The sequence below is a fragment of the Rhinatrema bivittatum genome, chromosome 3 (genome assembly GCF_901001135.1).
Source record: "Rhinatrema bivittatum chromosome 3, aRhiBiv1.1, whole genome shotgun sequence".
Taxonomy (NCBI): Eukaryota; Metazoa; Chordata; class Amphibia; order Gymnophiona; family Rhinatrematidae; genus Rhinatrema; species Rhinatrema bivittatum.
In genome coordinates, this window is record NC_042617.1 from 449,273,422 (window position 1) to 449,296,541 (window position 23,120).

General features: G+C 44.4%; 1 protein-coding gene across 5 annotated transcripts in view; it reads left to right on the forward strand.

The window, feature by feature from the left end:
- HPCAL1 (hippocalcin like 1) overlaps nt 1-23,120 on the forward strand; it is a 375,495-nt gene that overhangs the window by 46,931 nt on the left and 305,444 nt on the right. For 2 of the 5 annotated variants that reach the window (XM_029595866.1, XM_029595865.1), the window contains exon 1: nt 237-833. The exons of the other annotated variants lie outside the window; for them this stretch is intronic. The gene's annotated coding sequence lies outside the window, so the exon portion shown is untranslated. Of the gene's footprint in view, nt 1-236; nt 834-23,120 lie in introns of those variants that run through there. 5 annotated transcript variants of the gene reach the window in all.

Here is a 23,120-nt window from a genome sequence, read left to right on the forward strand (position 1 = left end):
CTTCAAAGCCCATACTAAAACCAGATTATACAGAAACAAAAATACAAAAGGAGAGAGTGCGCGCCTGCTGGCCGTCTTCTCCACCACGCAGTTGCCCTCGTTAGCAGTAATTAAGTACTTCAGCCTCCCCAGCTCCTCCCCCTCCCCTCTGCTTCCTGGCCAGTAGAAGCAGCGGGCGGGGGAGAAGGGCGTGCTAAGCGCTTCCTGGTAAGAGGAGGTGCGAGCGCCCGGTGGCTTCAGTTTCACCGAGTTTTAGTTTGTTTCGATGTTTTGCACTTGCATCGTACACGGTCTGGTCCCTCTGATCGGAGGCGGGCGGACACGGGACGCTCTTTCGGGGTTGTTTCCGCCTCCCCCTGGCCGGACCTCCTCGCTCGCTACCTCCCCTCCCAGCTCAGCCCTCTCAGCAGATTCTCTCGAGCAGCGCGGGTGCAGGAGAAGCCTCCCAGCGGCCGCTGCCTGCTGTCGTCCTCCAGCGTGAGAGCGCTGACAGTGAAGTGGAGGAACCCCGGCGCGAGCCCCAGTCCTGGGCCACATTTTCTGAGCGTGAGCTCTGCTTCCTCCACCCCTTTTCTGTCGGTACCGCCCATTTTCTCTCTTGGGCGGGTGAACCCACCCACCCCGCCGCCTTATTTCCTCTCTCAACTCTGTTAAGTCTTTTTTTTTTTTTTTAAACTACTGTTTTTTTCCGGGGATGATGAACATTTAAGCAGTGCCTAGGAGTACGAGGCAGATTCAAAGCAGCAGAGAGAAGACGGAAAGGAGCGGTGCTGGTAGGTGGGGGGGAAAAGACCAAGCCCCCAAGTTGGGAAAGCGGAGAGCAGAGCGGCTCGGTGAGTTGTGCTTCCCTGGCTCCGGGGAGCTTTGTGCTTTTTTTTTTTTTTTTTTTCCTTCTTTCTGTCGGCGAGGGAGACTTGCAGGTATTTCCGAGGCTGACGATCAACCCCACCACCTCCGGGGCTGATTGTCACCCTTTGTAGGCATCGGGTCCCACAAGAGGCAGCTGAACTAGTTCTGGGGTATTTCTGAGCGATGCGTTCCTCAGGAGGGGCGGGGGTATCTTTTTCACATGGTAGTCGTCCCCCCTGCTACTTCTTGCTCGGGGGAGGATGTTTATGTTGCGAGAAGCAGTGGGGGGATGGCAGATGTGCTCATTGTATGGAGGGTTTATTTCTTATTGTCGGATAGATGTTGCGTCTCTCACGGAAGATCCGAAACTATTCCCTTCCTTATTTTCTGTTGGCTGTAACTGAACAGTTTTTTTTAAGGCAGATAGTCATTGTTGCTTTTCGCTCCTAGCTGGAAACGTTAAATTTGGCATATTTTTAATAAATGCAATTATTTGTTGCTTCCTCTCTTTCCCCCCCCCCCCCTTTTTTTTGGTGGAGATGGTTACAAAAGACATTAGAACTGTTTTTGTTTTTTTTTTTAATCCTATTTCGTTGTCTCTTAAAATGGTCAGTTATTTAGTCAAACAACCTAAAACGATTTTTTTTCTCTTAAATCTCAGCCTTTATATCTGCTTTATGTGATAGAAAAATGTGAACTAGCGTCTGAATCTGTTTTGGTTATAATTCTGATGATCAGTAATTAGTTTACCATATTTTCAATGTTGCGATTTGCATTTACAAGAGCTTAATTAACTATTCACAGTACAGTTATCTGAGTGCATGATTTAGAAAAATCATATCCCATATAATGTACGTTCCTCTCATAAAACTTCCTTAGGATTGTGGTTTTATTGTAGGATGGCAGCTTTTCCTTGGATTAACACACAATTTGTAACGTAAGATGTTATCATAGTTTGCCTAGAAATACTACTTAAACCAATATTTGCTTTGAACCTCAAGCTTGCGGCTATCTTCATGCATCAATGGGCTATAGTTCAAAGGTGTTTCTTTCAAGGTGTCTGTAAACTTTTTATGTGGAATTAAAGGTTCTGAGAGATTCTGTGACTTGCACAACTTCTACAATCTTGATTTCTCATAGCCTAACAGATGAGTCTGTTTCAGATGGAGGGAGACGCATATGTTCCCTTCTAAACCACTCTTCAGGATCATTGCTATGTACTTTTTCTATTACAAAACCTGCTGCCCAAACAAATGGAGCTGTGGTGTGAATATCTCAAATGTTTTCAGGACAAAGATGTTTTCATACCACTGTTGCCAGTAGTTTTGCTTCAGCCCTGCTTATGTTGTAACTGAAAATTTAAACCACAAACAATATGCTCCAACTCTGAGCCAGGGAATTGCACTAGCCACCTGATTTCAAAGGTACATCCCCATGATTTGTGGCAGCATTTCTCTTCCTTTCAGATTATGTGCTGCACTGCAAATTTTATTTTTTATTTGGGGGGGGGGGGGCGGTGTACCTAGTTGATGTTTTTGTACATGGATTAAGTCCAGGAATTGCCTTACATGAAGAAAAGTCACACAGAAAAGCTATGGGCAGTGGGGTGTTGGCATTTACTTTAATGCAGAAGCTTCACAAATATTTGGCTAGAAGAACAATTCTGTATTAAGTGTGTGAGAACAGTACTATGGGTAGCCAGGACTTAATCTTCTCCCATGCTCGTCGCTTCACAAAAGTCATCACAATAAATACATATACAACTGAGTGGGATCAAACAGGCCACAGCTTTATTACAACTTACAAATAACCACCAGGAGCCAGAGCCAGATGTAAAATAACAATCAACTCAGTGTCCATCTGCCACTGACCAGCAAGGTGGACCTCACCAGGCTACCCAACCTGTAGGTTAACATCATTAACAATAAACGTACCCACTACCCCCACCACCACCACCTGAAAAAAGAGCTGTGCATGTAGACCCCCTGCCCACTGTCCAGCAAGGAGCCATACATGGGACCCAGGAATCCCTGACATGACCACCGTCAAGTCAGCCAGCCGTTCAACACCAGGCATAGGTAGAAATTACCTGTGACCCCCAACGCTGGGGCCAGGATCCAAGGCCTCCTGCAACATATTCAGAAAAAGTCTAAGCCAATAAAGGACAGGTGAACCCCCCCCCCCCCACCCCTTCCCTGAAGAGGGAAAGTTAAGAATTTAACTCTTCTTGGGGCCTTATCCCCAAGGGTTTTCTCTCTTTCTGTATTTTTTCCCCCTTGTTTGCCCCATCTTTTCTTTGCCCCCCCCCCTCCCTCTGGACTGAGTCCTAAAAGTCCTGGAGGGGATTTGATTTGTCCGTTCCCCCCCCCCCCCCCCCCCCCCCACCGCCTTTATTTCACTGACCCACACCGCTCACCAGGAGGCAGCGAGAGAGGGAGCGAGCCAGGGCCGGGGAAAGCGGCTGCCTCAGGAGGGGGCCCTACCGGAAAAGGTGGCCGGTGTAGGGTCGCCGACACCCCGGCCCCTTCTGACCCCAGTCCAGTGCCTTCTGAGGCCGCGGTTGCCCCTCATTTAGCCGGGGCTCCCTGGCGAGGGGAGCTCCGAGCCCCCCCTTCTAGATCAGGGAGAGCGTGAGGCGAGGGAGGTAGGGTCGCCTCTGACTTCCTGCCGCCCCCCCCTCCCCTGCTCTTTTCAAGGAGGTGGGTGGCGGAGACGAAGAGGCGCCCTCACCCTTGGCATGCGAGGCGCGCGTGAGCTCGCCGGAGGAGATGGAGGCCTCTTTTTCGCCTCCTCTGCCTGCTCCGCAGCCGGCCCCTCCCTTCTCTCCAAGAAGCGGAGGAAGCTCATGCGGGTAGAGGCCAGAGGCGACGATCCTCGGACCGTCCCATCCTCGGACGGGGGTCAGAGCCCTCCCTCTCCCCGTCACACCTGCCAGTTAGCGTCAGGGACCCCCACCCGCGAGGCTTCAGAGGCACCCTTCCTCCTCAGAGTCCACCGCCGGCCGAAGAAGCGGTCAACTCCATGGAGGCTGTGGGTAAGGGGGACGGGCCCTCTGACCCTTGGCCTGGCGATCCAGGCGGGGAGCCAGACCCGGCCCCAGGGACCTGTCCGGGTGCTCCCCACGGGGCGGGAAAATACGGGACCCGTCGGGCGGGACTCAGGTGGGATCCGGGGGAGAGGGAGAGTTAGTATTGTCCCCCTCCCCTGAAAAGAACGTGGCCGCCTCTCCGGAAGTCTACCCGCCCCCCCTCCAAGCCCACAGTTTCCATCCAGGACCCCCCTCCCGTACCGTCGGAGGGGGACGGCTCGATGGGCCAAGTCTATCTTTCTTGTTCAACCTGACAGTGGCTTTGTATTAACTGAACCCAGAATTTTCCACTTCTTGATCAGTTTGAACTGTACTGGTTGGCATTTTCAAATCTTTAGATATTTTTATATCCTTTTCCTGATTTATAAAGTTTGCTTGCAGATCCTTTGACAGTTCTTTTTGCTTTCCCTATTTTTCAGTAATTACCTAAGTCAGTGCAGCCCTAGATGAAATGCACAAGGGTTTCTCAAGAGCTAAGAAATTCTTAAACTATTATACACACACTAATTACAATCAAACAAGTCGCAGATGTGAATATCTACCCTTCATTGCCATCTCAACCTGCATGTGTCAATTCAAGTGTATATTAGCCCAAGCATTCAAGGTTATGCAAACTTTCCTTTATTGCTATGGTTTGTTTAATGACTGTGCTATCCTATGATGCATAATAGTTTTAATTTGAAACATTAAAAATAACAGATGTGTTTTGCCTGATCACTCATGTTATCTTAAAATGCTACACATCTTACAGATTCTGCCAGGGGTATATAAACTTATGAGCACAATTGTATATTGATAATGACAACAAAGGATTGGATTCAGATTCTAGCTCTGAATAAACTCTTATGAAGATGTAGACCAGTTAGAGTTAAATGAACTCTTTCTCCAGTGTGTGTGACAACTTTTCTAAACTTCCCTGCAGCTGTTGTCACTTGCCAGCCTCGGGTCCTGAAGCTCCTGTAGTGAATGATGGCCAGGATCTGTGGTCTCTAACACTGCTGGCCGTTCTTTGCATTGAACTGAGTAGATCAGAGGGAGGGGGAAAGCCCCATGCCTTAATCCCTCTCTCTGCTTCCTTATATTTCTTGTCCTTCACCAGTGCTTTAACATAACTTTTTTTCCTTTTTTTTCGCCTGGGTAGTTTCCTCCTCGTCCTCCTTTTGGACTTCTGGCTTTGTCAGAATTAAGGCTTGGAACTACTGCCATGAGCTTTCAGTGGCAAATAGCCGTGAATTTTTTTTTTTTTAATATTCCCTTTTAGTTATACTTTTAGTGCTGTTATTTCAGTGACAATTCTCTGCTGGGGTCCATTCCCCATAATTCCTTCTGGAAACCTGCAATCATAGGCCCCAAATCCAGACACTAGATGCTGTCATTGCACAATGTCAAGGACTCCTTCCTCCTCTGCAACATCCCTAGTAAACTGGACAAAAGAAGACCTGAACTGGAAATTGAACACAGTTGTCTCTGAGTCACCAGACTAACCACAGTAACTCAGGGGTCGGTGCTTTCATTAGACAAACTAGACAGTCACCTAGGGGCACGATGCCATAAAGTCGCGTGGAAAGCGGGCGCTGAACAGTTAGCGCCTGCTCTCTTCATGCACGCATGGCGCTCCAAAGGGGGGAGCCATGCAATATTAAAATTAGGGGGTCGCATCCTTGCTAACGCGAACCCAAACGGTTTTCGTGACTGCTGTACGCCGGTCACGAAAACCGACGCAGATAAACTCTGCATTGGTTTTTAGCGGTCATGAAAACCAATGCCGGGTTTATCGGAGTCTGTTTTCCTTAGCGGCGGACAGCCTCGAAAACAGACGCTGATAAACTCAGCGTTTTTGGTTTTCAGCGACCTAGTCACGAAAACGGACGCCGTTAAACTTGGCGTCGGTTTTTGTGATGGGCCCGATCGTCAAATTTTTTTTCTTTCTTTTCTATTTTTTTTTTTTTTTGATGTGCACATCTATGAACGCCTGCTCCTGGCAGCGTTAATAGATGACAGTTAAATATGCGTTGGAGTCGCACATTTTTTCTTTTTTGCATCGGGAGTGAATGCCTAATAGCCTCATTCACATGCATTTCCATATGAAGAGCGCAATTACATTCACTCCGTGTTAGATGCACGTTGAATATGCGCTAATCCCCTTATTGCATTAGGTGGTTGGTTAGCGCCTCTTCTACCCGCGTCCAACTGCACGTAAAGAGTGCGCTTGGCTCAGCGCACCATATTGCATCGCCCCCCCTAGAGCATAAACGTTTTGAGGGTGGCTCTGCAGTAACTTATTTACCTGGGATAGGAAAGCATTTGTTCAACATATTTGCTTAGCAGTATAGCTAATCAGCTCCATGCTATAGGATTGGTTACACTTTGCTCATCCATCCATTTATATTTCTTTTAGTTTTCTGAGCAGGTAAACCACTTTTAGGCATGCAGTGTTTCAGCACTGTCTCTGCTGTTGTGGCTTTCCTTGCAAAGTTGTCTGTGCTACTTTTACCTGACCAGCTTTCTCAGCATGGTTTTGTAATTTAAATAATTTTTGAAAGGTGCTGGTAATGTGCAGGCGTTTTAGTTAGCTCTGAAATGAAGCAGTCTGAGCTGATTGGCTGAATGCCTGATCTTTCACATCAAACCTGACTCTCTCTCGTCCAGAGCTCTCTAGTGCAGTAAATTCCTCATTTGTCAGTAGCCTCTTAAAAATTGACTATTTACAGTTTAATAGCCAAAATGTATTAACCCCCCCGCCGAGGAGCTAAAAATGCCAGGAAGTGGAATTGTTCTACTAATGGGGAAGCAAGTAACAGACCACCCATGTGGCTTCATGAGGGGGTTCATTTTATTTGCCTTGCCGTATAAGTTTTCACAAACATAATAGCATCCATAGCATAACCCAGTAACTCTCAGGTTGCTGAGAGCAATCAGAATTTCAGAAACTTTCTTTTTACAGTTGGGAAGTGTGGCAGTAGTAAAGTGAGAATTTTTCCCTTCCCTAGGCTCTTCGCTCTCCCTTTTTTTTTTTTTTTTTTTTTTTTTTAGACTTTTGTTTGGGATCTGGTGCATTATCTTTGGATGTCACTAATATTCTGCATTAAGAAGCATGTGTGCTGCGCTGTGACATGTTCCTTATCTTTACTGGACTGAATAGTCATATCACTCAGCACAGTTGAGTTAAACCAAGTCTTGAGTCCCAGCAAGTGGCTTTTTTTTTTATCTGCACCTTTTTAGATTCTGGTGGAGGAATGCATTTGCATAATTCACCAAGCAGGCCATTTTATGGCTGAACACAATGGCTATCTCTGGCCACTATTTTTTAAAACTTGAAGATGTGCACAGGAGTAAATCTGTGGGACAGAACGTATTCTCTTGCAGCATGTTCGTGGAGGAGGACCTGTTTTGGGTCCGATTTATAAGATAATTAGTAGGGCAGAGTGGAGGTCCTTCATATTTTTTTTTGGGGGGGGGCGGTGGATGAGGGTGCATATCATGGATGGATTTTGTTCTGTGTGGGGTCTGGGTGATCTGGTAATTGGAGAGGCTCATATGTGATTTCTAGCTGTTGAAATTATTTGGTTTTGTTTTAACTTTTACTGTCTGATTTTATGCACACCACTGGGTGATGGTTGTAAAGAGTGAAGGCAGTATATAAATTATTAAACAAAGTGAAATCTCTAGACATTTGATCATTTTTACATGGCTCAGGAGTTTTGTACAGTTTTGGCACTTGTGAATCCTGCCTCTGTACTTGGTTTGTTTCTGCTCTATCAGAATTTCCTTCAAGTTTATTTGTGTGCCTTTTGAGCTGGCACCAGGAGAAAGCAAGTTTAGTGTTAACCATTCCTATAACACACAATAGTTTGTTATAGGAATGGTTAAGAGATAAGTGCAGGAACTCCTGACTGCCTTCTGTGCACCTATCTATCCATGGCACCTTTCTGTAAACAGTGTTTTCCTAATGTGCACAGCAAGATGTGTGTCTTGTCTCAGAAACTATGGAGTAGAAGCTGTGAGCCTTGCTGGTTTCTGGTTTTATGCACCTAACACCAAAGCTGTTCTGCTCATGTCAATTACCTGTTTTGTCCAGTATAATTAAAATACATCTTTTAAAACTATTCTAATTCAGCAGTTAACAGGCACTATATACTTGGTATCACCTTGGTAAAATGCTTTATCACAAGTTGCAATAAAGATTGCATAAATCTTTTAGTACTGAGGAATACTGGTCTGTTTGTTTTTCCCTGCCTTTGATGTAGATAAAATGAAGCATGAGGACTTTTTTTTTCTTTAATTCTAGCCTATGCTATGCATTGGCTGTACTGCATCCAGTCCCTGTTTTGAGTAGAACAGCCAGTGGGTAATCAAATACATGTTGATATCATGGCATTTAGGGATATTTATTGGATGATTACTTGATAGGGTTGCAGTGTGAAGGATCACTTGATACACAGGTGAAATTGTTGAAGGGACCTGATCAGATTGACTCAGCCAGCTAGTTCTAAAATCTGATTGCTCTTTACTCCTCTGGTCATTATTTATAGTGCTAATACTCCAGATAAAGATTCTTCTGCAGCAGAGGTGCACCTACAACTTGCATGAAAGAGAAAGGAAGGCCAATGTTTTATGATTTGTAAGTTTAAGCTATGGGTTGGCTTGCCTTTTTGTTATGGCGTTCTACGCAGACTGGGATGGTTATTTTGGATTTTATTACTCTCCAAATCCAAGGCAAGCTGCATTCCAGGTATAGTAGGCATTTCCCTGCCCTTGAGGGTTTACAATAAAGTTTGTACCTGAGGCAGTAGAGGGTAAAGTGTCTTATCCAAGGACAAGAGCATCTGCGGGAGAAGAGGAATTTGAACCCCGGTTCTCAGGACATTCCTCTAACTACTAGGCTGCTGCTTCACCACTCTGTGAAAGCAAATAGGACATCGTAAACAGATACCGATCTGTAGACAAATTTTATTTTCTTGGCAAAGCTGCTGCTGCTGCTTCTTCCGTCTTCCTCTGGATTTCCCACTCAGTCTGAACCTGCCCCAAATATGGGATGTAGAACCAAGTGCCTCCTATTCCATTGTTTGTTTTGTTCATTCATTCGTTCATTCTTTCCCTTTATAACCCAGCGATCCATGTGACAGCCTTCGTTAGGCCATAGACCATGACTCCCTGAAAACCGGCTGTGGTGGTTGCTGGGTTTCTCTCCCCAGGGAATAGCAAATGTTGCTTCCATCATCCTAAACTCTTGCATCTGGAATGTGAAGCCAGGTAGCCATATAAATATTTTATATATGCATACTGATATTATAAATATCCAAATTTAAATGTAATCTATGGTACAGGTGGGTCGATAAGGATAAGTGGGTATGACTGTGAACTGGTAAAGGTTTTGGGTGCCAATATATGATGCTGTTTTGGGAAACAAAGGTTAAGTAAATTAACACAGCAGCCTCAGTATTTTTGGGGGGTAATTGTAGGGGGTTGGAATGTGAGTTTGGCAACAGCCAGGAAAAGGATATGAGTGCAGTTATTGGTATAACAATTAGCACAATACCAGCATTAGCAGCTTGATTCAGGTGGAAGGCATCTTGTTGTGCTAGGACCAGATAGATGACTGTCGACACAGGACCCAGAATGTCATTGCAGCAGTTAATGTCTGCCCTGTGGTTTTTGTTACAGACGACAAAAGTTGTATTTTCAAAATCCCTGACACTCTGAAGCTGATTCCTCTGGAGTGTGTAACATAATGAGGGAATTCTCACACTAGAAATCAGAAAGCTCTGCCTCTTTTCTGCCCTTGGAGCACCGCTATGCAGCTGAAGAATGCTGAATACCAACAGACATTTGATTTATCTCCTGCCTAACATGTGGTGTATATTATTGTATATTTTGATTTTTAAAAAGAGCAAAGAATAAAGCATCTAAGCTGAAAAGACCACCCTTCTGTGGTATGGAAATGGTATGAATTGGTAGGACTGAAATTACCTTTTTTTTTTTTTGCTTCGTATTATAGAAACTGTTTCATTTCAATTTTTTCAGTACTGTGGAGAGCCCTTTTGGTTCTCTACCAGTTCAGGGTTAAACCATTTCTCGATTGGGGAGGAAACATAATAGTGTGGATGGTGAGCTCCCTCATGCGGGAGAAGGTAGATAGAGAGCTCCTCTGATGTATCTGACCATCATTTTACTGTGTGGAAGGTTTTAATTTCCTGTACAGGGGCCACTATGTTTCCAACTCTCCCCTGTTTTGATTATATTGAAGGGCAAGACCCCTGGGGGGGGGGGGTTTAAAAAATGAGATCTGGGTTGGACATGGAGTTGGAGAACCTTCCTTTATTTATTTATTAATTATTTATGCAGTTTTAATTATACAAACAATAATTCCTTGCATCGAAAAATGAAGTATACAGAAATAATCTTTTACACATCATCATGACGCGACATTTTACCCCATACATTAAAAGGAAAAAAGAGGGGGAGGAGACAATGGAGCAGATAAAGGAAATAAGAAAATAGTAATATTGCGAACAGCCAGTTACTTTACTTTTTACATTGCCGGTTAATCAAGGTAGAGAGTCAAGGAAGGCCCTTAGTTGCGGTGGTTCAAAAAATAAGTAATTTGCATTGTTAATTTTTGACAGAGCATTTACAAGGATAACGAAGCAAAAAATGACCCTCTTTAACCATAACTTCTGAACGCATAACAAGGAACTTCTTATGACGAAGTTGTGTAACCCTAGTTATATCTGGATACATCCAGATCTTCTGACCATAGAACAGCGTTGTATGGTTACGCAGAAAAAAACGCATCGTGTTATCTCGATCTGCATGAAAAGCAAACATCACCAATAAAGTTCCACGATGTTTAATCTCCATTGTAAGAGAATCTTGTAACAAATTCGTTAAATCCAAAGATAATTCCAATGGTGTATCCTCTCTAGTGACCTCTGCATTCTGAGCTTGAGGAAGATAGTAAGCCTTAGTTAAGATAGGCATTGCAGAAGATGGGACCTTTGAGATTTTGGATCACATAATTCTGAAATTTCTATCTGGGCGATCTTCTGTATAATGGAAAAATTTAAGAACTCTCAGATTAAGAGATCGTTTCCCATTTTCTATCTTTTTAGTAGATATTATATCAGATTGTACCAGCTGTTTCTGTACTTGATCCAACTTCTCCACTCGAGGCTCTAGATTGTTTATCTTGCTTTCTTGAGACATTATTTTACCAGCATTATCCTGAAGGGATTTATTTGTATCCATAACATGTAGTTAGCCCCACGATCGATGCTTCCAGTTTTACCAAGGCATTCCACAATATGTCCAGAGTTATGACTGCAGGTTTAGGCAAACAAATTTTCCCAACCAAGGTCTTATAACAGGCTCTCCACCAAACAGTTTTAGTCTGTGTGATTCAGGTCCCACCCCAGGTTGGGCTGAAGCTAATGCAACTGAAACAGAAATCTCTTCGCTTGTGGGGAGTTTATGTACCCCATTTAAAGTTTTCTTTACCATACCATTCAGTTCAGAAGTCTCAGCGATGCTCCTGGGTCCCCTCAAATCACTTATGACTCCGTGCTTTCCCTTCATTCGGTCCACCGCAACTGTGGGACCATACTGGGGTGGAGATGGTGTAGCCGGTGCTCCCGCGCTTAAGGAGATCTCATAGGCCTGCTCGGGGGACTTCCGCTCCACGTCCGTCTCTGCAACCATCTCAGCAGGCGTTAATTCTGGCATCGCAAAAAACTCTGAAATATGCAGCTGTGCTGGGCTAGGCAAGGGAGAGCTAGTTGCTATCTCCCTTACCTTGGCTTTGCGCTTTGTGTGAGGCATTTTTCTTTAGGCCAAAAATTGTTTATTAGGAAAACGCTGAGGAGAGGAGTCTTTTGTGCGTCTTAACAGGTGGCCATCTTAGCTCCTCCCCCAACCTTCCTTTTGTTTTAATACGATTTTTGAGACCTATTATTGAGTTGGGAGTTTTTCCACCCTCCTGGACTCGTGTTTATTTCCTCACTTTTTATTTTCTGCAAAAAGATTTTCGGTTTGCTTTATCTGGGTTTCTGTTAACTAGGGTCTCAGCTTTTTTGTTTTGACATTGAAAAGGGAGAGGTTTTCTTCACTGTGAAGGAACCTGAGATCTGCATCCAGAGGAGGAGTGACTTACTCCCACCCAGAGGGGAGAGAGGCGTTCTTGTGGACCCTTACAAGGGCTCATGTACATCTTTTAAAGATAGTATCTTTCTGATACTGTGAAGAGATAGGGAAATGTGAAAGACTACCAGAGAGGTAGGAGATACGATGTGACTGTTTGGACACTTACTGGAACTCACCAACTTAATGGGAGGGACGTTTATGACTGCCCATTACCATAGAAAGGAGAGAGGAGCTAAATTACAAGAACATGGATAATTGGTGTTTTCTCCATTTCTTTAATTTATTAATGATGTAATCACAAATTTTATTAAGAAACCTGATTGTAACATTTAGACATGAAAGTACAGCTGTAAAGATCATTTCATCATTGCACATCAATTCAGTAATAGTATTGTTGAAGACCAAATCAGTTTTGTGTGTTACCTAAAACATAGATACATCAATGCTCATCATGAAGAATATGTCTGATTAAGAATACCCAGACGCCTCTGCTGTACTAGCCTGTCAGAGGTGAATGAACTTTGAGAGACTTTCTGACTATCACAGATTCAAAGGATGCAGAAGATTTGGGAAACTTGTAAGCTCTGCAAAGCCTATAATTACAGGCCAGGAAGGCATCAATGATAACATTTGCTTTACAATGCAGAGAAACTGAGTCTTGGATGCAAGCTTTTATCTTGCAGATGCTGGTTTCAATGATCTGAAACCAATGTGAAAAGGAGATCTTGTGAGGTGATAGTTTTGAATGAATCCTGGTGCCAAGAAGTGGAATCCAAGTCTAGCTCTATTCAAAACCCAGACTGCGAGTTGTTTACATAAACAAAGAAGAACAGAAGAGAATACTTGCATCAAAGTCATTGATAAAGGAATTTGTTTACAGTGGGAGGAGGAACAGGGTTAGAAGAATTCTTAGTTGAGGGAGGTCCTCACAAGCATTTCCTATACAGGATAGATTGTCATGACAACAGTATACGGTATTTTTTGTAAGGAAGTCTTTGGCCAGTTACGTCATTCATTCTGGAAGCTTCGGGAATGTTGTATTTTGATTATATAAGTCAGGGCAGGTCAGAGATTTACTGAGATGCAAGTTATTACAGATAGAGGGCAGTTATATTGCATCTCACAGGAACATTTGACTTTTCAAGAAGCCAAATAAACTAAATTTGAAAACCTCTTGTGGATTTGAAATGTTCTTGTTGCCCTAGCTGTGAGTCCAGAGAAATTATACAATCACTGCTGTACACAAGAAGTTTATTCTAGGAAATTAATGCTTGACGACTTGTCCCCCAGGGAATCCTGACCATTCAGAACCTACAACCTCATGAGAAGATGTAGAGTAAAGTTTGTGGGACCTTATATCCGGGGCTGCAACTGTAATATAGTAGACCACTAATTATAAATTATACCGGCCATCATCACATAAATACTTGATGGGTAGGGGCTTACTTAGGAAATCAAACGCAGAGCTATAGTTGACAATTTGGCCACCACTCTCCATTTCTGTAAATTAAAATGAAAGTTGAATGCTGTACAGCTTCTAGGGAGTTTTACAAAGCACTGTATAAGCTCTTTGGGCAATTGCTTAAATAAACTGACAAGTGTCCTTTCCCCTCATCTGTCTAGCTCCAAAGCACTGAGTCTATGATGACTACTTATTTCTGTAGTGCCAGAGAGAGAGATTGTTCTCTTGCTGTCTGAGGTGCCAATGCAATAAAACATGAGTAAACAATGTGTACTAAATTTTAGCATGCATATTTTCTTTATTCACTGCTAAAAATTAGTTAACTCTTAATGCAGTAAGCTATATATTACTAAAGTATTTAAAAAAAATGTATGCTAACAAAGCCTAGCGTACAAAAATATGTGCATAAAATTGAAAAGTGTGCTAGATAGGCATAAAGTGAAAAAATGCTTCTCTTTTAGGGAAAGCACTTCTATGCAGCAAATTTTTCACCATTGTGCAGCGCTCAGTGTATGTATAACTATTTATCACTTTGCCTTCTGTTTCTCTGGCTTCATCTTATCTCTGTGCATAAGTCCCGCCATCCCTCTGTTACACTACTTTCATGCATTTGCTGCCTGGTCAACAATTCTGCTGCTAGCTGTTATCTTGGGTCTTGCGCACTGAGAAAACGAATCTAGGGAAGCATGCGGTGATAGTGATAAACAGTTGTACATACAGTGAGCGCAGCATAATGGAGACCATTGTGTGGCAAAAAGTGCCTGCCCTCCAAAAATTGATAGACTGTTTCATATACAATTTCTCCATCTCTGACTCGGGGGACCAAGGGTAAAGATGCTCTAGCTCCATGGTCTGTACTTGGGTAACCCAGCCTGCTGTTTTAGGATCAGAAATATAACTTCAGAAGTGTCATGCTAGGTCAGACCAAGGTCCATCGAGCCTACAACTATGGGAGGACCACCTGGGAAGCAGCTGAGCTGGGGAAAGTTACCCTGTAGGGTAGTTGCCCCAGGAGCTCAACAGGCTCAGACCAGAGCCAAACCCTGACTCTAGGAGCTTCTGAAACCCATCCACACTTGTCTGCAGCTGCTAGAGACAGAGACTACTGGCAAGGCCTTTGACCACGCCTGCTTTTATGAAAAAGAATGCAATCACGAAGGGGATGTGCCCTCTATCTCCAACAGCGAAGGAACAGGGAAATCCCATGTCTGACAGTGGGCAGTTCAGGTCATAAGTACCTGGCACATCCCAAATAGTTGATCTGTTTCACTTCAAGGGATAAGTGCTGGCTTTCCCAAGTCTACCTGTGTAACTGTTTATGGCCTTTTCTTTCAGAAATTTATCCAACCTTGTTTTGAACCCCACTATGTTAGTTACCTTGACTATGTCCCCTGACAACAGATTATGTAGCTTGATTGTGCATAGAGTGAAAAAATACTTCCTATGATTTGTTTTAAATGTCAGTTGCTAGTTTCACGGAGCATACTCTCCTCGTGTTTGAAAAGGGTATATAACCATTCCCTATTTACCTATTCCACCCCACTCACTATTTTATAAATCTGAATCATATCCTTTCTCTTTTGCCTACTAGATCAAGTTCTCCCTGCCATCTATTCCAAATATTCATGCTTAATTTGAATTATCGTTCTCTTTATAACCAGTTAGCTATATAGCATGTTGTGTTACTTGTTCAAACTTCACGGTTTACATTATTTACTTTCACTTTATTTGTTCTCTGTAAAGCCTGTTGCAGTTTTAGTTATCTGTGAACCGAGATGATGTTCCCAACGTATCCCGGTATATAAAAACACTTAAATAAATAAATAAAATAGATCAGTTCATTACACTTGGGATTTCCCTGTTCCTTCCTGTTCTGCATTAACAATTCTACTACATAATTATTGTGAGCACTGGTGTTAATAAACGGTTTTAAAAAATCAGTGAAAGTTGGCATCCTTAAAGTAGTACGGAGGACTGAAAAAGAGTATTAGACCTTCAAGTTGCTTATTAGGGTTTAGCTATATTCATATGACAAGAAAATAACAAAACTTTTAATCCACATTCGACACCACTAGCCTCCTTTTTACTTTGAAAGACCCTTTGCAAGGTACATTCCACAACATTTTTTTTTCTAGGAATAAAAAAAAAAAGACTTGGCATCAGCTCTGGAAAAAGTTAAGTAAAATGGGAGAAACATGCAAGTGGAGTTTAAAAATTTTAATAGAAAAGAGTACTATTTAAGCACCACTTTTTTTTTGGACAGTTTTTATTAGTTTGGATTTCATTGCTCTAAAAGGTTGTGGACTTCAGTTAGTTGTGAGGAGATTGATTTGTTTTTTTTAAGACACAGCCCTGTGATGAGCATGCATGTATTTTCATTTATTAACTGAATTGTGCCCTGCTGTAGAATATTTATGGATTAACATTGGCTGAACCACAACTGCAATATTGCTTTAATTCTAAGTAAAACATAAGTAGAACATTGCAATTTTTGTTTTGCTTTGTTCCATTATAATTGACTAGTTGACACCTGGTGAACTTCACTGGATTCCAGCACTTTCCCCAGCCCGACCTCATCACCTCTGTCGCTGCTGACTGCCAGGCCTCATGTCACTATAGTTGGGTTTTCCAGGGCCGCTTGGTCCCATACTTCTGACAGGCCATGCTGTCTGGGACCATGGAGAACCTCCAGCCTTGTCACCTGCCAGGCTCCTTGCCTTGGTAGTGCAATGTAGTTGATGTTTTCTCCCAGGACAAGCAGAATGGTAGTTTTCACAGATGGGTGACATCATCAGATGTAGCCCAGCATGGAACACTTTTGTCAAAGTTTCTAGAAACTTTTACTGGCACACTGAGCTTCCGGAAGTATCCCCAGTGTCCGCGGACTTATATCCATTACGGACCTACATGATGTCTGCATCCTCTGCCTGGGGCCTTCCCACGATGTTCGTCAGTGCCCCATTTGTGCTCAGATGACACCCAAGGGCTGGCGCGCCCATCTGGATAAGATGCAGCACTTGTTTGTTCCCCAGCAGTCAACTCTGTTGACTCCAGTCAGGCCAGGGTGATCGTAGTGAGCCAGGGCCATCACTTTCATTGGCCCTCTGCGAAGAAAAGTATGCGGGGATCACACCTTGCCTGTGTTGGGCTAGTCCAAGACCTCGGGATAGTCTTCCTTGGCACCGGAGAAGGACTGGGCGAGCACCGATGGTCATCACCACATGGTGCTGGCATCGATACCGGAGGGCACTGGCCTCTGCTGAACCCCCTCCGAAGTGGCCCTGGCATTGTGGAGGCCCCATCCTCCTCCAGACCCGGGAGCCCAGGGCGTACCCCACCAATTCAGATGTCAGGTACCGAGCTTCTGCGGATCCTCGTGGAGACTCCGGTTATGCCCCGTCCTCCTTCTCCTCCCCATCGTCGCTCACTATGCCTGAATTTTGGGAGGAGTTGGACTGTGTAGTACAGCAGGCAGTGCTTGGTGCCCTCCGGGGCCTCAAGCAAATGCTGACGCCGGAACCAGCACCCTCGATGCTGTCGCCCCTGCTGGAGCAATTGGATATATTGCTCAGAGTTTTGTCAGTGCAGCCGGTGCCCAGGGGGTCCTGTGGGACCCCATCTGCTACAGATTTCCCCCCTCCGATACCATCCCAATTCTGGGATCCTCTGAGGAGGAGGATGCGCTCCGTGCTTGCTACAGAGGGCAGTGCCATTTTTCCCAGAGCCTGTTCCTCGGTCGTCTGGTACACCCGAGCCACTGGGTCTGCCGAGGCCCTTTATGCCCTCGCGGCCTGCGCAGCCCCCGGCACCAATGCTTCCCGACAGACCATTGGTGCCGGTGCCTTGGGACCCAGGGCTTAGCCTCCCTGACTCCGTGGGGTCGCTAGTGAGGAGGGAGGCCCTTACAACCCTTGGAGCGATGATTTCTCAGAGGCCTTGGATGACCTCCCATCAGAGTCCTCTGGACAAGAGGTGGTGTTTGCCCCTGGAGGATTTATCCTTCGCCAGCTTTCTCCAGGCAGTGGCGGAGGCTGTGGCTTTTCAGTTGCTCACTGAAGAGGATGCCCGCCATAAAATGTTGGAAATTCTCCAATTCATCGATGTCCCAAAGTAGGTGGTGGCTGTCCCGATGCATGAGGTCCTCCTTGAGCTCCACTGGCTATAGGAGCACCCAGGCTCCGTTGTCTCGGTGAACCGGAAGACGGATGCCATCTATTTGATGCAGCAAGCCCCAGGATTCCAAAAGAGCCAGCTCCCACACCAGTCGGTCGTAATAGCCAGCCCTGAAAAAGGTTAAGCGGTCTGGCATCCAATCTTCGTCCCCCTCAGGAAAAGACCACAGAGCCCTGGATGTCCTGGGCCGCAGAGTCTTCCAGGGGACGTTGCTCATTGCCCGGATAGCGCCATATCAATTGTACATGAATCAGTAGAACCGCAACCTCTGGAAGCAGGTCCAGGAGCTTGCTGAAGGTCTCCCGCAACAGTTCCAGGAAGGCTTGGAATCCATAGTGCAGAAGGGCTTTGAGGCTGGCAAGCACGAAGTGTGAGCGGCCTTCGATGTCTTTGAGATGGCGGCAAGGGCATCTGCGGCCGGGATTAGTACCCGGCACTGGGCCTGGCTTAAGGCCTCCAACCTGAAGTCCAGGAGAAGCTGGCCGATCTTCCATGCACAGGTGAAACCTGTTCGGAGATGAGGTCCCTGCAACAGCTGTCTGCCAGCACCTCTGACCCTTCTTCAGTGACCCGTCGGGTGCCTTGTCGAGACCCCAGAAAAACCCTTATATAGGCGGTGGAGACACTATCCTCCTGACCCTAAGGGCCGTCCATGCCAGCAGAGGGTGCTTTGGGCCCAGCCCGTGCCTCAACTTGGCCCTGTGGCAGCATTATGACTGGCACAGAGAGAGCAGCAGCCTAATTCTGGTGCCCAAGGGTCCCGAACCACCGGTTGGGGGCCGGCAATGCCTGTTTGCAAACTGCTGGATTTCTATCACAACCGACCCCTGGGTGTTAACCATCGTTAAATGGGGTTACCGCCTGAATCTTCTCAGCGTTCCATCAGACTCCCCTCCCTTACCGGAATGGGGCCTCGTGGAGCATGTGAGGACCTTCCAGTTGGAATTCTCGGCCCTGTTACGGGCCAAGACCGTCGAGCTGGTTCCCTGCGCCCAGCGGGACCGAGGGTTCTACTCCAGTTACTTGCTTATTCCAAAGAGAACAGGCGGCCTCTGTACCATCCTCTACCTCCGAGCCTTAAACAAATTTCTGAGGGGAGAACAGTTCAAGATGGTTTCATTAGGCACCTTGATTCCCTTTCTTCATCGGAGGGACTGGCTGATTTGCAGGACGTCTGTGCACATCACCATGTTTCCGCCTCATTGGAAATTTCTGCGCTTCATGGTAGGCCAGTGGCACTTCCAATACAGGGTTCTACTTTTCGGCCTCACCTCTGCACCCTGGGTCTTCACCAAGTGCTTGGCGGTGGTGGGGGCACATCTGGTCCAAAAGGGGGTGCATGAGTTCCCATATTTGAACGACTCATCAGGAGTTCCACGAGGGAAGGAGCCCTTTGGGCCCTGCACTCGAGAGTTGGAGTACTCCAGTCGCTGGGTTTTCTTATTATCCAAAATCTCAGCTGATGCCATCCCAGCAGCTTAGCTTTATCGGGGCGAACCTGAACACCACAGTGGCCAGGGCATTTCCCCCCAGCGATCGTGCATCAACCCTGGTGGGGCTACGAGGCCCATTCACCTCCACCCACCTGCTTTTGCGGCTGCTGGGCCACATGGCAGCGTCGGTGGACGTCACCCCAATGGCCCGCCTGGCCATGAGGATGGCACAGTGGACTTTGTGTTCCCAGTGGCACCAAGCCTCTCAGGAACTCTCCGTGCCATGGGGTAACCTGTGCGCTAGCGTGAGGGCACAGTATTGTATCGACCTGTAGATCTTTTCTTTGTCATGGAGATTTGAAAAAAAGCTCATATCTAAAAGGTATTAATTGGAGGCTTATTTTTAAAGTTTTTTTGTTTTAGTAATTCTTCAGCAAAAAGACATAATTTGGGGGAAATTGTCTGTTTATTAGAGTTGTTTGGAACTATTTGTTTCAGGGGTTTGGAGCTAGGCCTAAAAGGTCACTGCTTTAAGATGTGAATGGCAGCCTTTTTTTTAGCAAGTGTGAGTCGTCCTTTAGTAAAAGAGGAGCCTAAAATTTAAACTATGACCCGATAGAATAAGTTTCCTCAACATGTACACTGTCTATTATAAAATTCAGGGTTAGTTTTTTTTTTTTTGGTTTTTTTTTTTTTTTCATGGCTATTAAATCTTTAGCTATCGTATGAGGTGGTAACTTTTAGAGGAGAAAAATTTCAGTACCTGTTAGCTTGTTGTTGAGAAGCAAGTCTAGTATTTAAAAGGAAGCTTCTGTGATAATTTGAACTAAAACATGGAGGATGTCTATTGATATATTGCTTCCCAATATACTTCAACTACCTGAACAGAATAGATTGCAACATCTTTGTGCAATATTTAAGGTAAAAATACCATTTATTTGCGGATTTTAAAAGGTTGGAAATAATAAAATGAGTATGGCATGTGCAAAAGTTTGGACACTCTCTTCCAGATGATTCATTACTGATTAAAAAAAAATGTTAAGGGGGGGGTGGAGCCAAGATGGCGGCGGGACCCTAACACTGCACTGCTCGGCGTCTTTGTTCTCTTCATAATTTTCCTTTAAACAATCGAAATGCCGGCGAAAAGGAAGGGAAAAACAAAGATCTATCCCTCCGAACTCCCTACCTTAACCGGGCAGCCGACCATCAAGCAGTGTTTGGAGACAGCTATCAAACAAGGGCCAGGAGGTCCGGCTGTCGAAGGCAACGGAGGAGAGTTACCTTCGACCTCGGAAGATGTTTCCCTGAGCCCAGATGTCAGACCTCCGCCGCAAGAGCGAGAATCTCGGCAGAAGTCAGCCAGCCAAAGCCCTGAAATGGTGACCTTGGATCAGGTCTTGGAGGGAGCAACTGCCGAGACTGATCCCGCTCTAAGAACGCTGGAATCCTCAACCGGAGAGAGAGATGGGTGTCCGGAGGAGGAAACATCTGCGAGCGGAGGAGAAGGTGAGACGCTGAAAATTCAGCCAGCCTTTGTCATGATTCCAAAACCAGCAAATGTTACCCTTGATTCTATTTGGGATGTATTGAAGAACATGGGTAATGCAGTGAATGATTGCTCAATGAAAATAACAACTTTGTCTCAACAAATGGAAATAATTTCTAATAAAAATAATGTTCAAGTAAAAGAAAATCAGGAAAAATTCGTGAAAATGGAGGAGGATATAAAGGTAATAAAAGAAGTGCAAAGTTCCCTTATTCAAGATGGAGATTTCTTGAGTAAGAGGGTTGAATTTATAGAGAACAGACTGAGACATTTAAATCTGCGTTTCTTAAACTTTCCCAAAGTGGTGGGGGAATTACCCCGTGTTACGCTGAGGAGATATCTCCTAGAAAATTTAGAATTTACCTCTGAACAAACCCCACCTATGGACAAAGTTTATTTTTTGCCAACTACCGCAAAGTCTCAAGTACAAATACAACCGATGGACCTTGAGAACCTCACAGACTACCTTGAATCCTCCCATTATGAAATCATTGAAAGAGCTACATTGTTGGTTACCTTTCTGACTGAACTTGATCTTAGCTCAGTCATGAAGAAATATTTCAAAAAAGCGAATAACCCATTTATGGGACAGCCAATAAGAATATTCCCTGATTTATGTAAAATCACTCAACAGAGAAGGAAAGGCTTTTTAGCCCTGAGACAAGAAACCCTAAATATTGGGGCTTCCTTTTATTTAAGGTATCCAGCTAAATGCTTAGTTAAAATAAGAGGAGATAATTTTGTTTTCACAGCCCCAGAACAGTTAAAAAAACTCATAGAATCAAGGAAACAGGGAACAGCAATTGGAACCAGTGAAAAGACATAAATAATTGGAATATAGCTATGTAACCCGCTAGGTTATTTTCCTATAATTGTTTCTTGTTTTTCTCCTTAAAATTTCTCCACCCCCAATGTTATGGGGTCTAATGGATACTAAGATAAAAGTCATATGGTTTCTTTTTGAAATATGTTTTAGTTTCTTGTTAACATGTATATGTATCATGTTCTTAAGCAAAGTTGTATCTTTGTGAAATTATTTGAAATCAATAAAATATAAATTAACATTTATTTTTTTTTTTTTTTTTTTTTTAAGGGACAAAATGTTGATTGACTTGTTAGGCTTTCTGTTAGGTGAAGACAGTTCCACAGTTTAACAAATACACTGACTGTTCTGTCTACTTTCAACAACCATGGGCTCCTCTAAGCAGCTGTCTGAGCTTTTGAAAATGAAGATAAATCACCCTTACAAAACATGGGAATGTTATGAAAAGCTCTCTGAATGCTTCTAGCTGGGCTGCATAGAGAGAGGAATATCGAGAAAGAGAAAAAAGGCATGTGATTTATCCCCTTGTACATTTCCTTGGTGAGGCCTCACTTGGAGTACTGTGTTCAGTTCTGGGGACCGTATCTCCGAAGGGATGGAGGCAGTACAGAGAAGGGCAACCAAAAAGGTGGAGGGTCTTCATCAAATGACTTATGAGGGGAGATTGAAGAATCTAAATACGTACACCCTGGAGGAAAGGAGGAGCAGGGGTGATATGATACAGACTTTCAGGTACTTGAAAGGTTTTAATGATCTAAATATGACAAACCTTTTCCGTTGCAAAAAATCAGCAGAACCAGGGGTCACGATTTAAAACTCCAGGGAGGAAGACTCAGAACCAATGTCAGGAAGTATTTCTTCACGGAGAGGGTGGTGGATGCCTGGAATGCCCTTCTGGAGGAAGTGGTGAAGACCAAAACTGTGAAGGATTTCAGAGGCGTGGGATAAACACTGTGGATCCATAAAGTATAGAGGATGTGAATGAAGTGAAGAGGCATGGGGGGTGGCTTGTGGGAATGACCGCTACCACCTGGAGATTAATATTCTAATTAAATAAACATACACACGGTTAATGCGTCTCCAACATTGCTTTATGCTTCAACGGCAAGAGGAAATGGAAAATAAAGGATTTGCATCCACAAAAAAGCAGAGTAGTAGCTTGCTTGATATGGCGGTTTCTACCCCAAACCATTAGCCTGATACTTCACTTTCAATGATATCCAGCATAGTTCTCTGCTTCAACGGCAGGGGGAATGATGAAAAGATGATTTATATTCGGACAACAACCAACAAGGACTGAGTTCCACAGGCTGGATAAATGTGTGGGAGTAGCTTGCTATGATAGCAGTTACTACCCCTAAACAATTAGCTAGATACTTCACTTAGATGCAGCTTCAGCACTGCTAACTACATCGATGGCGGGGGTGGAAGGGAAATAGAACAAAAAGTCACTTACAAGAGAATATGGTGGAAAAAAAAAAGTGAAAGCTTGCTGGGCAGATTGGATGGACCGTTTGGTCGTCTTCTGCCATCATTTTTATGTTTCTATGTAGCTAGCAATTTCAGAAACATAGTTAAGAACTGGAAGTTACATGGAACTGCTGAGT